We start from the raw sequence: 16,375 nt of genomic DNA on the forward strand, positions 1-16,375 counted from the left end.
TTCTAAATGGATCAAATGAGACAAAGCAAACTGTAAAACTAGGAACCATTAGCTGATTTGCTTTATTGCTTTTGTTTCTAAGAAATGTGGCATCTTTATCTCTCTGTTGGTTTTACCCTAATATAATCCATCCGTATTCAGGACAGGGAATTCCAGTTGGAGTGGGCTGCATTTTTCGCAGAAATATTATGCAAAATGGGATATGTGTCTGTCAGAAAGAAGAGAAGGCTCAGGTACAGCAATCCACTTAGATATATATACAGTGTCTTAAACTCTAACTCTTAAACTATAGTATATTAAACTCTTAACCTAAATCTATAGTATCTTAAATCTCTGTTTTGTCTACTTTTTAGGAATGATCTGACTGAAACATATCAGTTTGCTGTGAAACACATGGAAATGTTTACCAAATTATGTTTCAATAGGTTAAGAAAAAATTGAAAGGCTTAATAAGGACAAAATCTTCTAAATGCCTATGACAGTATATAATTATTTTGTATCCTGTATCAGCAAGTGCCATAGCTCTCAGGAAGTAACACTGTAATGCTGTTTCTAACCATGAACACGATCATTCCAAAGGAACTACATCACAATTTGGCTGTACTACTCGGTGAACACCTTGTGAGTAACAGCTACAAGAGAATCAGGGCAGGTTTGCAACTGATTGGCAGCTAGAAGAAAAGGGCTGAATTGGCAGTGCTTGTCTAAATTGATTGTAGCAGTCATTAAAGTCTAAATAAATTGCAATGACACTGTGGCTAGACCCTAAGGTATGGGAAAAAGGAATGTGTCAGAAAATGTCTAAGCTCTTCTGAAAGATTTGTAGGATTTCATTCCCCTTGTTCAAAATGTGAAAGGTTACTTGTAAGGAAGGATGACAGATCACAAAAATAAAAGTTTCATATATTAAAAGTAGTTTAATTCTCATCTAGTACTCAGTGTTAGTGATTTGACTACCCAATTTATTTGGTCCAATAAGCCCCTGCTTTGGCAAGTTATGATGTCTCATTCTCTTAGGGTCTTCAGATGGAGACTGGAGGCCTTCCTGTTGGACTCCATGGCTAGTCAAGCCACGGAGCTTCCTGTGGAGAAGATGTTCAGTGAAGTGCTAAAGTTGCAGTGCAAAGGGTCCGACTAAGCGATCAGAGAGGATCATTCCAGACCTAAAATCTGCTACGCCTCATGCTTCAGCTTCTGCATGCTGAGTCAGTCCTCACTGGAGAAGAGAAAGAATTTCAGGATGGCAAAAATGTCTTTGTTTATGATAGGCTTTAATAAATACCCTTCCATTATTCTTTGGCAGTTACCGTGGTCATTTAAAAACTTCTTTTTAAGGATTGCACTCTTCTCTTTCACATATTTTACAGTTTAATTTTTCTTCCTGTTTGAAAGGAGTAGTGCACCTTTGTCATTAACATGCTGTATGTGTCTCCTTACTTGACTTTTACATTATTGCTCTAGCTATTACTATGCATGCATTATTTATATGGTTGGCTATCAAGGAAAAAAGGCAAGCAATTTACTTGTCAAAACATATTAGAATGCATGACTTTAAATCAAAGTTGCATGGGTTTGTAAAAAGCTATAATAAATGTTCTTTGGCTAATATGTTAGAGCCGTGCAGTGGGCATGGCCAATGTGTTGGCTAAGAAACCTGTAATCACTTCAAAGGCTCATTGAATAGGAGAGCATTTTAGATTATTATGCTTTGCTTTTAATTGTATGATATTAAGTCTTAATTTGTGAAGACTATATTATTTCAGTATAAGAAAATTCTAATCTGTGCTTTAATGTTACCATCAGATTTAAACAGGTATTTGCTCAGTATGAAAATTATAAACATCATGGAGCCTAATTATCCAAAGCTAACCTACAAATACAGACCTTTGGACTTAAAAATACATCTTATTCTCTGCAGAGTGCATTCCTCTGAGTTACAAAAAGTTCCTGTAATGTAGATAATTCTGTCCTGCAGGACAGATTTTACAGCTCCCATGGCTTTGTGCTTCTGTTGTATGACACAAACAACTGCAACTGAAATCACTGTACACAATCCTTACATGACAGGTTCCCAAAAAATTGATGGGAGACACCTGTTCCGCGCAGAAGGGGAATTAGCTTCCTGTGAACTACATGAAGAAAGTATTTTGACAAGTACAGAATAGTTTCCAGTTCCCAAATACTCTTGCCACACAGAGAAACTCATACACCTTCTTTATAAATTTAACTATTGTTTAGCTAGCGTTGTGAAAATTTTAAAGTTTAAATTCGCTGACCAAACTGAAAAACAAGTTGATCCAAAAAACCATTACCTGTCTCAGCAAATAAAACCTGGAAAGCAACGAAGGGTCAAATATCTAGAACATAAATTTTAAAATTAAACCCTGGCAAATCTTACAACAAAGTGTTTCCAATTAGAAAAAAAAAAACAAACCTCTAATTCTGAATATGTATAAATGAAATATTTAGTACATTACATTTCTCACTTCATTTTTGGACCATAGTTGTTTGTTGGATTCAGCAGAGTCAGTAATAGTTTTCCTGAACTTGAAATAACACTTTGGGTTAAATAAAACTTTCTGGCTTACTCAAACTTTCAAACTGCGGTCACAAAGGTTCAATGAATGTTTATCACACTTACAGACATGCTTATAAGCACAGGCCATGTTTTTAAATCATTGTAGTTTTTAAATCATTGTGTCAGACAAGGACTAAGTGCTGTCTGAGCAGTGGGATGTCTCTGCCTTGAAGAGCTTGCAGTTGGGGTATCGTGCAATGGGCAGCAGTGTATGTCTTCCTAAAAGTTATGTTCTAGCTTAAGTGAGATTAATCAGCTTGAAACCTGAGCCATTAGCTGAAATTATTTGACCTGTGTTAATACCTGACAGCAGGTCAGATTACCCTAATTTATCTAAAGGCTGTGGCCATAAGATACATTTTTCATATGGTAAAATAGTCACCTTTTGTTTTGTCTGTTCTGAGCTTCAATCTGTTTCAACATTTGAACAAGGTGAGCTTCATATTTGTTAGCAAAAAAAATAATTTTAAATTAGTCTTTTTCACATTCTTATTTGTGATCTCAGAGGAAGGAAAAGCACATTTTTTACCTGGGGGAAATATGCCATTTTTAGAAGGTCTATTTGTCAGATTGTAGAAGGTATTAAAAAAGGAAGCAATTATTAAGGTTCTGCAGGGGGAATCAGGAAAAATAATTTATATAGTATTATTTGTCTAAAGTTACTTTAAAAAAAAAAAAAAAACCAACAGGTTTGCTGAAGCCAATGTATTAGCTATGTTCCCCATGTGAAAAGAGCAAGACAATCCTTTAAAAAGGCTATATCAAGATGGTGTTTGATATATTGAAATTATATTTGAAAGAGGAAAAAATGCTTACAGACAAAGGAGAAAATTGCAAGGTTTAACAGGGTTTTATTGTAAAGAGATTGATGGACATTTGTGGGCATATGTAAATAGGTTTAGTCAGTGCTTCAGTGAAAAAACATTGGAGATAAGAAAAATGCCATCTTCCTGCTGTTGTACAGTGCAAGACACATGAAAGCTGGTTGGATTTTCTGTCTCTTCGCAAACCTGATAAAGGCAAGAAATTATTCCGAACAGACAATAAGTAAATGCCAACCATTTATTGTAAATGGATTATTATGCTTTAAACTGGTTGGGGAGTTTGAGTGGAAAAAAAAAGCACAGTGTATAGCATGCAGGGTTTATTTTAGATATGATGGAGAATGCTCTGGAGGTATATGACCTCGTTAATTACTGGAAAAAACAGCTCAAAGATCAGATGGTGGGTCAGATGATGGGCTCATTCAGAAGCTGTGGAAGCGATAGGTATCTTTTTCTCTGATTTGTGGATCTGCAGTCAGATATTATGACTAACCAAGTGTAGATGTCAACTTTACAATGAACTGAGTCATTCTCCAGACTATGTTGACTAGTTCTCTAGTGACTGTAATGTGAATGCACATACAAGTTGTCTGTAGCTATAAATGTCTATATATAAAGGTCCTCAGCTGCAGGTTTTCTAAGACATAGGAATCAAAAAAGCCCAGATGAGAAATTTCCAGGTAACCCTGTTTACAGCCCTTGTAGGGCAGAATGAACTGAGAATTGCCAGAAGCTCAAAGAGACGCAGAAATATTAGTACAGGGACGTTGTAGGACAAGCCAACCTTGGATTTTGCTACTGGGTTCTGCCCTGTGAAAGTTAGTGCCTTGATAGCAGGGAATTTCATATTCCACTTAGCAGAGAGTGACCATTATTCACCCAGGAGGTGGGCGACGTGATGCTGAGATCTACACTGAGGAGAGGAAAGAGCCAGCTGAGGTTTCTAACACACATAGCTGGTCAGCAATAGAGACAGAAATAGAACTAAAATCTCTTGCCTCCAAGCCAGAGACCTCTTTACAAAAATTCCCTGGTTTCTATTCTTCCTGAAGCTGTCCTTTCATTTTGCCCTTTGGTTTGTAGCCTCCTTCTGGACTTTCTTCCTTTAATTATTGCTATTTATCAAGAAGTTTTATCACAGTCCTTCTGTAAAGCTATATATAACATAAAAATTCTCCTTCGTACACCACTAATGCTAAAAAGATAGTACGATTATTTTAAGGACAAAGTACATCACATGTGGCTTCCCAGCCTTCCCCTGCAAAAGAAATAGAAGATGGTGTTTAATGAGTTTGTTGACAATACAAGAAAGGATCTAGTCTGCCCCAAGCTTTATAAATATACTCTAGCTGGAAGGCTTAGTTATGTAGGATATGACAAACTTAAGCTCTATGATCTTAGCTAAGAAGAAATCTCTGTGGAAGCTGGTTATCTGTCATGGGGCTGATACTAAAAGAGTTCAGAGATTATGGAAAAGCTTTGTGAAAACAATATGCATATGGGAGGGGGGAGTTCACCCACAGGATTTTTAATTTTTAATAGTTGAGTACGAGGTGATAAGACTAAGCTAGAGAAACAATAGGATATTTCACAGAATCAGGACTCCTCTAAATATTGCATCATGTATTTCATCCTCTTAATGAAGCTTGGGAAAGCTGTAAAATGATACATATTGACCCGGAGGGATTAAGAATGCTGGATACTTTCAGTAATATTGTCCTTGGCCTTTTTTATGCTTTCCTGAAGGTTAATTATCTGTGGGTCTTCTATCCTGTTTGTATCTTGGAGGTTTGAGTAAGCTACATGATAAACAGCTTATATACAACTTCCTTATTTCAGCTGTTTTAGACTGTCTTTGTCTATGTAAGTCATACTGAGAAAAGTATTCTGAAGGAGGATTCATGTATGGATGAAGGTCTATCTTTCAGAATGACTGGTAAGAAGAAAAGGGACAGAGCAGCCCCTGGGGTATCATCTAGTCCATTCTTTGCCCAAAGCAGGGTCATTTGCACCAAAAATAGTCTTAACGGGCACGTGTCTAGCATGTTTTAAAAAACTTATATGAAAGAGGTTCTACAAATTCCTTTGGTAATCTTTTCTAGTGCCTCTCTGTCCTTACCATTCGGAAAGTTACAGATATTTCCCATTTTGCAAAAGAGAGATACATGCTGTAGTTTAACACTGACGCTGGGTAGTAACTATCCTCCACTGAACCATTCTCAAATCACGAGAAGTTTTTAAAGCTTACCCTAGGTAATGAGTGACTAACATACTGCTTCTTCTAGAAGACTCATATATGGTTATGGGATAGATCTGAAAGGTGGCAATGATTTGCCTCAGTCTTTTCCCTATAGTGACATGATCAGAGAAAATAAAGACAAGCTATTATCACTTAAAAATCTGGATTTATTAGGCCATAAACTAGAATATTTATAATGGTCAGTGAATGGAAAAAACAGAATAAAAATTAAAAAGTTTGTTATAAAGCAATCTTTCCTCACCCAGCCTGTCCAAGGGAGTTTCCTTCTACCAGGTTTAGTTTCATTCAAAACTGTGGCTTCTGTGTTGCAGCCAATTCTATGGTGCCTTCTGATGGCTGAGACGTTTATTTCCTGTGAGCTGTCTCTGTGTCTGTCCTGTAGCCTTCTGGCAAGCTGTAGACTCACAGGTTCTGGAGGAGACTTTCTATTTTTCTTTATTTCCCTGCTGTAGCTTTATATGTGGAAGTTTCTGCCCAGAGCAGATTTGGCTCCCCACCCCCCCAATTAACCCCTTGCCCCAGGAAAGAAAGAACTCCTTCTGCAGCCAGGAAATTCCGTCTCAATTCTCCTTCGTCCTTATGAAAGAAATAAAAAGCAAGCAATGGTGAACTAAACCCATGTACGCGGTGTGTCACAGACCCCATCTTGAAATGAGTGTGCCTATAACAAACATGGTTAATCAATAGCAGTTACCAACATTTTATAAACATTGAATTAGCATATGCAATATCTCAGTCATTTACGCCGATTCTGATAGGGATGGTCTCAGAGCCACATTACTGTACCAGTCTCTATTTCAAAATAAGGAAAAATTTGAGACACTTTTAGAAGGAAACCAAGATTGAAGTGGAAAAGGTGGGAATAAGTCTCACTTAAAGAGATTCACAGTTGTGCAAATGTTTCCTCCAATAAACTGCTAGACAGCCTTTGTGCCTGCGAAAGCAATTGCTTTTAGCTAGTCATTTTGAATAACTTTAAAATTAACAATAAAACATTCAGTAAATAAAGGGGAACTTCTTCTTGCCTTCCTCCTTCTGAAAGTAAATACATGAGAAAAAGGAAATTATGCTAAAAATGATTGAAATATACTTTTGTAGGTATAATGTCTTTTGGCATATTCCTTGGTGAAATCGTCTTCAGTCAAATACCTTCTAGAGTATATTCTAGATTTTTGTTTTCAAATGTTTGTTCCCCAGTCAAAATAAAGAATTTGTATTACTTCCAGAAGAAAGGAATGAATTCCTTTGGCCCTTATTTCTCTATATGATTTTGTAGACCTCAGGAACAACCTCAATATCAAACGTGGAATAAAGACAAATGATTTTTGACTGAACATCAACTTATTCAGTCTTTAGTCAAAGCTTTGTTCTGCCGTAGACTTCCTTGGTGACTTCCAGTAGTTCGAAGGAAATCAGTTCCATGAAACCTAAATTTATCTAACCACAAGATAGAAAACTAAAAAACTTAGCAGATTTGGTCATTACCCTCCCTCTTTCAACGTTATTTTGAATTATAAATTCTGTGAGTGAGAATTAGTTTTTGACCTGTGCAGACTTGCACTTAAGACAAGAGAGTAAGTGTAACTTTGATAGAAATCCATTCAGTGGTGTCTCTATTATACATAGTTATTTTATGCCTTGGATCAAAATGGATGTACAGTTTGAGCACATAGGCAGTAAGTCCTTTGTACTGTTGGCTAATTCGTATGTGCAGTAACACCCAGATGACCTGATTAGCGTTTGCTGTGTTGGGTACTGAGAAGAAGGAGACATTACCACTGCACCGTCTAAGGGTAGGATCCATCTAATCTAAGCAGGTGAACTGCAAGACTGCGGGAAAGAATGGGAAAATCAATTTATTCTAATAAATGGTTAAATGCTGTTTTTTTAAATTTTTAAAAGTAATATAAAACTATTAACCTTTCTTTTTAGTTACTTCAACCATTAAAAACAGCTGAATTTTTACTAGTGTCATGTCAAAGGGACATTTTACAGGACTAGAAGGTGACTGTGATGGCATGCACTAATCCCTGAACTGAGCATGGACATTGGTTTGTTCAGTGTAATAGCCCAAACTGCATTGAGACTGGGCTAAAAGGCTAAAAAAAAAAAAAAAAAGAACAATAACATGGCACTTCCCAGGGACTCTTTTCTAGCTTGGACAAAACCCAGGTGTGCAGGAAAGGACCAGGACAACTGACAGTAAATATCCTTAACACATGTTTACAAGCATGTACATGAAAGACAAAAGGTTAAACTTATATATGGACTGAAATATGCTCTTGAACACGAGACATAAAGGTTCCAGTTAAAACAGAAACTGAGAGACAGATCCTCTTCTAGCGTAAATCAGAGATGCTTGATGTGTGTTTAGCGTTACGCCCAAGAACTGCTAGTACTTTAAAGACTACTGGATCATCTGGTAGAGTGGCTGAAAGCAATGCCCGGTGATCACTGAGTGATGAATAGCTCCCGGATTCAGACAGGACAGAGCAGTTATGTTCAGAAGACTCATCTTGTACATTCAGCGTATGCCTGCTGGCACGATTAAAAGTGTAAGTAAAGCAGACATCAAGGACAGTAAATATTGTCTGTAGTCATCAAATTCTTTCTACAGCACAGATCTCCAAAGTTTCCAAGTGTAGTTATGTGCGAATTTCTCACTGAAAGTCACTGGAAGCTGTATGCCTCAGTGTCTTTTGGATCTTTGGAAGTCTGTTTTTCTTGTTGTCCATCTCAGCTACAAAGGGTTTTTTTGTTGTTGTTTTGTTTTGTTTTGTTTTTTAAGTTGTGGTTATGCCCTGGTGTGCTTCAAATCATTGGTTTTGCCACTGCATTTATTAGGAGCAGAATGGGGAGCTCCAGGAGGAATATTGGACAAGCTGCCTCTCTCAGCTTTTGCTGGGTGCTTCACATAAGTAAGTAGCCCTTATTTTCTTTACTCTATCATCCACTTATATTTGATTTTCTTTTTCTAACTGACTTTTACAGATATTGGAGAGCGAAGCCCTGAAGATTTTAATATTAAAAAAGTATTTAAAAGAGAAATATTGGAAATGTCTGCATTTCCCCCACTGTTCTATTGCCTACAGATTAATTAACCCAAATACACTTTTACTTTAAAAGGCGTTTTAAAAATGCATTTCAAGCAGCCTGCAGAATATTCATGGGAGATTATTTTATGCACAGTTTCATTGCAAAAGTCAAATTACAATTCAGCAATAAATTTGTGGCAATAGGTATAATGAAAAGACCATCAGTATTTGGGATGCAGCTATATAACTGGACGTATTTAAATCACTTACTGAAAAGTATATTTTTTTAGACCTTATGAGACATTTTATTATTACTATGCTTTTTTCTTTTTAATATATTTGGGGCAAGCTCGTTCTAGATCAGGACTGTCCTTGTTGGGGAGTATACAAGCATGAAACAAGCCAAACAAAGTGGATTGTAATCCTGTACTGGACACTGGAAAATGAAATCAGACATTCCATAATTTAAAGACATCTGCATGAAAGACGTGAGAAATATTGCGAAGGAGATAATGCCTAAGCGATCAGTGCAAGGGTTTTTTTTCACTTTACTGTTCCTTAGGGTAGGATTTTGTTTATACTCTGCTACTTAACTTTTTGTCTCTTGCCACTTACCAACTAGGTCATTCTGCAAAGTTCTGTGCCAAGAATTTTGAGAAAATATATTTCCCTCTGAGGATTTATAACATAATTCTGTCTCATTATGCCTGGTGTTTTTCTCTTCATGTTACGATATCCTCAAAGAGGAAAGAAATAAAACAGCTTGTCTTCTTGACAGGAAGGCACAAACAGACTGGAAAAATTAGTTGCAGCAATTAAACAATATGATGATGCCAACTCATGTGCACTTATGAAATGATACTAGAACAAAAGGGAACTGCTTAAAGAGTGTGTGAAGTTCCCTGTGAGGTGGAAATGACAAGGACAATAATTACAAATTCTAAGATATTTCAGCAATAATCAGGTGGTGAACTTTCATCAGAAAGGTTCTTCTTTATATCTTATTCCTGCCTGGTTAGCATGGACCTCTAGCAATGTAAACTATAAAATAAATACAAGTGTTTGCTGACCTAATGTGTAGTAGAAATTGAAATATTTATCTATTTTTACTGGAGCGGAAAAAAATCCTGGAATTTGTGTTTAATTCTGTTTGTGTATTCCTTCAACAGATGTTCAAATTTTAACTTAGAATGAACAGAGCTGTTTTCTATTTTGTGGACATTAAAATAGCTATACAGCAAATTTTAACTCCATGCATATGGAAACTCACAGTTTAATGAAGAAAGCTTCAGTTACCACAGAATAATGTGGGAATACGTGGTTTTAAAATAAAAATTAAAAAAAAAAAAAAGAGATGTTCATGTTAAAAGTTTGGAATGTTTTTTTAAAGTTCTCAAACTTGGTTTTCTGAGGTACAAATTGTACAAACCCAGTTACTACAGAGGAATTTCATATGCAGGAATGGAAAAAAAGGGAACAGAAAGAGACAGGACCTCAAAATGTTCTTCTTTCCTTCATCCATTTCTCCAGGGATTGACTTTATTTTGCCCTTTTCCTCCTTCAGTACTGTGTATTGTCCTAATCTCAACCAATTTTTTATATGCATGGTGCTTGGGATTGTGTTTCCCTGCCCTAGAAAGAGAATAGTATAACATTCACTGGGGCAGATCTCCCGAGCCAGCATTCATTAATATGAAAGTACAGGACTGCAGAGAAATGCATGGGAGGGCTGTACACTAAAAGGAAACCTTTCACAAAAATGAGCATATTCTAATCGCAGTTGAATCTTCTAATAAAATCTCCTTTAGTGGGCTAAAGTAACTTCGCTAGGCGATAGTTATCAATCTTCCAATTATCATATTTTTTTTGCTTGGCAGGGAGTATTGAGAAGCAAGGGCAGACATCTCTAAACAGATTGTATCTTTTTCCTTTTTAAGCCTTTTTTTGTGTTCTGACTCATGGAATGGCAGTATTGCATCTCAGCATTTGCCATTATAGTGAGAAATTAAAAGAAGGTGTTTTATTTAAAGCAAATTCTAGGTATTTGTAAAACTACTCCTGTATTCTAAAATTATCCACTTGATAATTACAGAATCCTGTACCTTCCCCATGACTTCCAGTTATCCTTAATCTTTAATGTGGGACTGCAAAGATGGGAAGGAGCAATGATGACTGCCAGAGGATTTGACAGAGCAAACTGTCCCCTCTAGTTCCTAGAGAACGTCTGCTCCCATCACAAGGAAAGGGCAGTTTCAAGCCCTTCTTCACAGAAGTTTCCTTGAAAATTCAACCTGCTGTTAAACTATCACCAGTTCAAAGAAAGAAGGATGTTTTTTTCTCTCCTTCTCCTCCATCAGGCTTCTTCTCTGCAATACATACACTATGCTTTAAGTTTGAGTGTAATCCAGTAACACCTTTGTAATTTTTAAGTCTGTCTGTCTCATCCCTCTTTCCTATCACTCGTTCCTTAAAAAAAAAAAAAAACAACCCAAACTGAAAATCATGTCAAAGGTTGCAAATCTTTGCTGTTACTCTGGGTAAATACTGACACATCTCACACTTCTGACACCATTGCTGGTGGAAATTTACTCCTTGCACAGCTGGTGCACCGAATTTTGGGGGAAGCTGTTCCCTCTTCTGGCCTGCAGGCCAACCGGACACACACGTGGTCCAGTTTCCTGCATGAAAGAGTTGCTCAGAGCGTGACCTGGGTCCTGTTCAGACCTCATCACAGCTTACTTGTACTGTGTGCCGAGGAACACGAGGGAACAACAGGCCCCTAGCAAAGCTCTGTTCCACTAGGCTAGGCCATGTTTGGAAAAGCTGTGGCTTGGGGATGGCTCACTGGAAAGGAGGCCAGACACCAGGCCTGTGTGAGGGAGAAGAAAAGAGACAAGAACCCATAGGAAGAAGAAAATCTGTGACTCAGTAGAGATATGCAAATACAAGGTCTTCTCTCTTCCCTGCAGTGAGCTTTGATATGCTGATCATAGTCTTTAGATAAAGACATAAAGAAGATTGTCAGTGTGCATGACGCAGATTTACAGAGCAAATCCAGAGGGCAACGGACATGAGGAAAGAACTTACCTTGTTCTGTGCATGCAAATGAAGAGAAAGAGCTGAATGACTCATCCAAGCCAAGATCTCAAGGGTGAATTGTCATTACACATCTGAGGGACTCACAAAGCTATGAAGCGCATCACAGACGCACATTGTATCATTACGTACAGGCACTGACAAGAGGTCCTGGGTTTGAAGTAGATCCTTCTGTTTACACAGTGAGATGTCCACTGATGTGGCTCTGATACTTACATACGATATCCCCCTTTTTTAGATCACGTTTATTATCTGCTTAAAAAATATTTGCTATTCTTCTGTTTGCCTTTCTCTTAGACAAGGTATGCCCTTATGTCCATCACGGTAAAAAATTAAAATCCTGAAGCCAGACAAACTAATAAGTGGACTAGTGGAAGGAGTAACTCAGCATTCACTTTATCCAAGCAAAATAGGTGAGGCTTGCAAAAAGATTGCCTTTAAACCTGGATATCTTCAAAGGTACCACAGCATCCCATTGCTCCTAGTACTGGTAATGTTTAACATCTCCCCATAACAACTTTATGTCTTTCCTTCTTCCCCAATATTTTTCAGCCTGAATTCTCCCTCAAGTATATAAAAAGAAAAGTAACAAACAATCGTTTTAATCTGTTGTGTTCCCTGAAATATACCGGTGAAATACCCCTGCTTTTATTTCTCTATGTTCCAAATTTTACACACAGCCCTACCAGTAGTCCTTATTTAAACTGAACAATTGAGACCCGAGGTTAGCTGCTTTAATTGTTCTGTTAGGACTTGATTCCATTGTCACCCAGCATCTTAGACTTACCCGTTGTAAAACTGAACTCAATTTTGTTGCTTATGCTCAAAATCCCAATATATTCATCACAGACAATAGAAAGACCCACACAGCTTTAGATGTAAGTTCTCCTATTGTTTATAGAGCAAAACAATTACAGTCCTTTAAAGGATTGTGTTGAGTGGATAATCTTGAGAGCGTTTCTGTCACTTAAAGCTGGCTGGAGTCCCTGAACTAAGCCTGTGTGATCTCTATCAATCAACCCAAGGATCACCTTCAGTATCCCAGCCAGTGCCTTATCTCCTGACTCTGAGCAGAGCAAACAGATGCTGTTGTGTGCAGTGTTTCTTGGCGAATTGGCATAGATTGACATAGTAGAGGTGACCTGAAGCTTCTTTGATATTGCTAAACATTTTGCTGATGCCCTTTCAAGACCGTTTTGTAAGAGTATCAGCGCAGACTTTCAGGCAAATTTTTGACTCAAATTTAGAAAACTTGGCTTAAGTTTAGAGAAGAAAAACAAAACCAAACCAGCTTCCCCAAAACTGGGTATGAAACTAGGAAGTGGTTGATACCTACCACGTGGGTGCAAATAGTTTGAGCCCTGAGTTTCAGAAGACCCTGTTTTCTGTTCTGTTTTCTGTTGAACAATTCCAGGGGTTTTTATTTTGTTTCCTCACCTTTTGATTGGACATTTGAACTACGTCTCTTGCTGGGACCTTCATATCAGCCCTTACTTAATTATCCTTTTACAGTCAATGAATTGTTTTATAAGCATTTCTAAGTCATTTAAGTAATATTCCCAAATAGTTGCAATATCAGTTTTAAAAAAAAAAAAGAGAATGTGACTTTTAACAGATTGCAGACTTATATGTGCATGAGACTTTGCTTTGGATGGGCAGCTCCTGGCATAAACCTTCTGGATGAAATGTGGGCCAGACTGGCTTGTGTAAGGTTTATTACTTTCTCATTTTATTCTTCAGTGCTGTGAATAAAATTTTTTCTTTCAATAGATACCAAAGATGAAGGGCAGGCATGTTTCTAACGAATATAGAAAAGGTAAAAGGACTTAGATGGAGCCAATAAAACTGGGGTTGTAAAGGAGGTGGTCGGGAAGTCCCCTTTCTGTAAGAATGAAAACAGACTTTGCCTCCACTGTTAAAGTTTTTCTTACGTAGTTCCATATTCACTGATGCATTTATATAGACCAAAAAGAATTTCACCAAGAATGGAATGCAGGAAAAAAATGGTCTAAAATATTAGCTTAAGTGGACCCGTCCACATCTGAGTGTGAACTAAAAGAAACGTTAATTACTAAGGAAATATATATAGCTTCATTATCCTGCAACAACTTCTGAGGCTTAATAAATGTTTTGCTGCATTTTGACATCACCAGATGGGCAGCACTATAGAAATGCAAAGGGTTTTTTATTATAAACACCTTCTATTTGTGACTAAGCATCACCTCAGAGGACTGTGAAATAAAGCTATAGTCAGGTGTTTGGGCAGAGGAGTGAGGCAGGTGCTGGCCAGGCTCTTTAGTAGTACAAAGGATTTTGTAAGTGTTCTGGTCCCACTTGAAGAGGAGGCCGATGCAGACATATTCAGAGAGTTCAATATAGTTCACTTAAAGTACTTCAATGTTAAAATCAGGAGATTGCTTAAAATAATACATTTGTTTGAAATAAATAAACTTATTTTTGGCTGTGGATTTTTCAAACATAAAGATTTTTTCTGGTGTCTGTTTTTAAACTTCTTCAACTTCAGCTGTGCCATAAACTACACAAACACACAAACATAATACATGTATATTTGTTTGTATAAATATTCACAAATATCAGGACAGAAGCTGAATCCTGACTATAGGATCAGGAGGTTCATGGAGGATCTTCATGATAATTGAGGGATGCGTGTGTGGGTAAAAGGAATATGATAAACTGATAACTCATTGTCATAGAAACATAGAATAGTTTGGGTTGGAAGGCACCTTTAAAGGTCATCTAGTCCAACCCCCCTGCAATGAGCAGGGACATCTTCAACTAGACCAGGTTGCTCAGAGCCCTGTCCAGACTGACCTTGAATGTTTCCAGGGATGGGGCATCTACCACCTCTCTGGGCAACCTGTGCTAGTTTTTCACCACCCTTATTGTAAAAAATTGCTTCTTTATATATAGTCTAAATCTACCCTCTTTCAGTTTAAAACCCTTACTCTTCATCTTATCACTACACGCCCTTATAAAGAGTCCCTCCCCATCTTTTCTGTAGGCTCCCATTACTTACTGGAAGGCTGCTATAAGATCTGCCTGGTGCCTTCTCTTCTCCAGGCTGAACAACCCCAACTCTCTCAGGCTGTCCTCGTAGGAGAGGTGCTCCAGCCCTCTGATCATCTTTGTGACCCTCCTCTGGACCTGCTCCAATAGGTCCATGTCCCTCTAATGTTGGGAACCTCAGAGCTGGACGCAGTACGCCAGGTGGGGTCTCACCAGAGCAGAGTAGAAGGTCAGAATTACCTCCCTTGCCCTGCTGGCCACGCTTCTTTTGGTACAGCCCAGGATACAGTTGGCCTTCTGGGCTGTGAGTGCACATTGCCGACTCATGTTGAGCTTCTCTTATTTTAGCATGATGAGTCTCCAGGCATACATGCAGACTTAGACAACATAAACATGCAGCATAAATACTGGGGGAGTTATCTGATACCAGTACATATTTTAGTTTATTAAGAAATGGAAAAAGCCCTTTGCTAGAGTCAATGGAAATGTTATAGGCATTGAACGGAAGGCTATCAGCAATGATGCAGAGACTAGAAGAGAACGCTCATGGACATTACATTAAATATAAAAACTCTCCTTGACTTCAGAGAACCAGGATTCAACCCTGGGACTTTTTATTTACTGTAGGAAAAAGTAAATCACTCTATGTCAGCCTGTAATTATGTTAACATTCTTGCTAGCCATACATACATGAGACTTGAACGACCAAGACTTGTTCGTTGCTCAGATTGGAAGATGCGTTCATTTTTTACTTAGTTCTTGTTTTTCAGCTTTTGTAAATACTTCATTGCAAATCCCCAAGCTCCTAGAAGCTTTAGATAATTAAGTTAATCTACACCAGATTTGTTTTGGGAGTGTTTCTGATTCAACATTTGCTAGCAACAGAAGTTTTCCAAGGGCACTGCTGCATGGAGTTTAGGTCATTAATAGATTGAGGCACTGTATGATCTGTGGGAAGGCACCATCCATGTAACAGTTGCCAAGTCTGTCCTGTATTGTATAAACATGATAGTTTCTTTTCCAAGAACAGTTGGAGAAAGATGAATTCAAATGTTTTTGTATCTACGGCAGATTCTTTCCCTAAGGCAATTAAAATACAGAAACAAAACATGCACTGCTCACACTTTTCTCAGCAGAGAGAAAAGAACATGAACATATGACAAATATGAAAGTAACAAATGCAGTGGTGGATGGTGGCTTTGAACTGTGGTGAATAGCCCTGTACGAGAATCTGGCTATGAAAGAATAGCCGTATGCTTAATAACTAGTCCCACTATAAGCTATTTCTACTTCCTTTCACGTGTAGGTAATTTGTAACACTATGCGTGCTATAAATCTCCATCCTGTGTTTTGTTGTGCTGATAACAGAGTATTGCAGGCTCTAACCATGAGTTTAGCTTTCATATGTAATTATGGAACAATGAACACAGACAATGAGCGAAGAGTTTGGCATCTTGTTTGGTGATTATCTGTAATACTTACAAATGAGCTACGAAGAGAAAAGGAGAAACAAAAGAAGATGCTTCTGTGCTCGCACACTGAAATCAAGGCCCAG

This window comes from Vanellus vanellus (genome assembly GCF_965231255.1).
Source record: "Vanellus vanellus genome assembly, chromosome: 2".
Lineage (NCBI taxonomy): Eukaryota > Metazoa > Chordata > Aves > Charadriiformes > Charadriidae > Vanellus > Vanellus vanellus.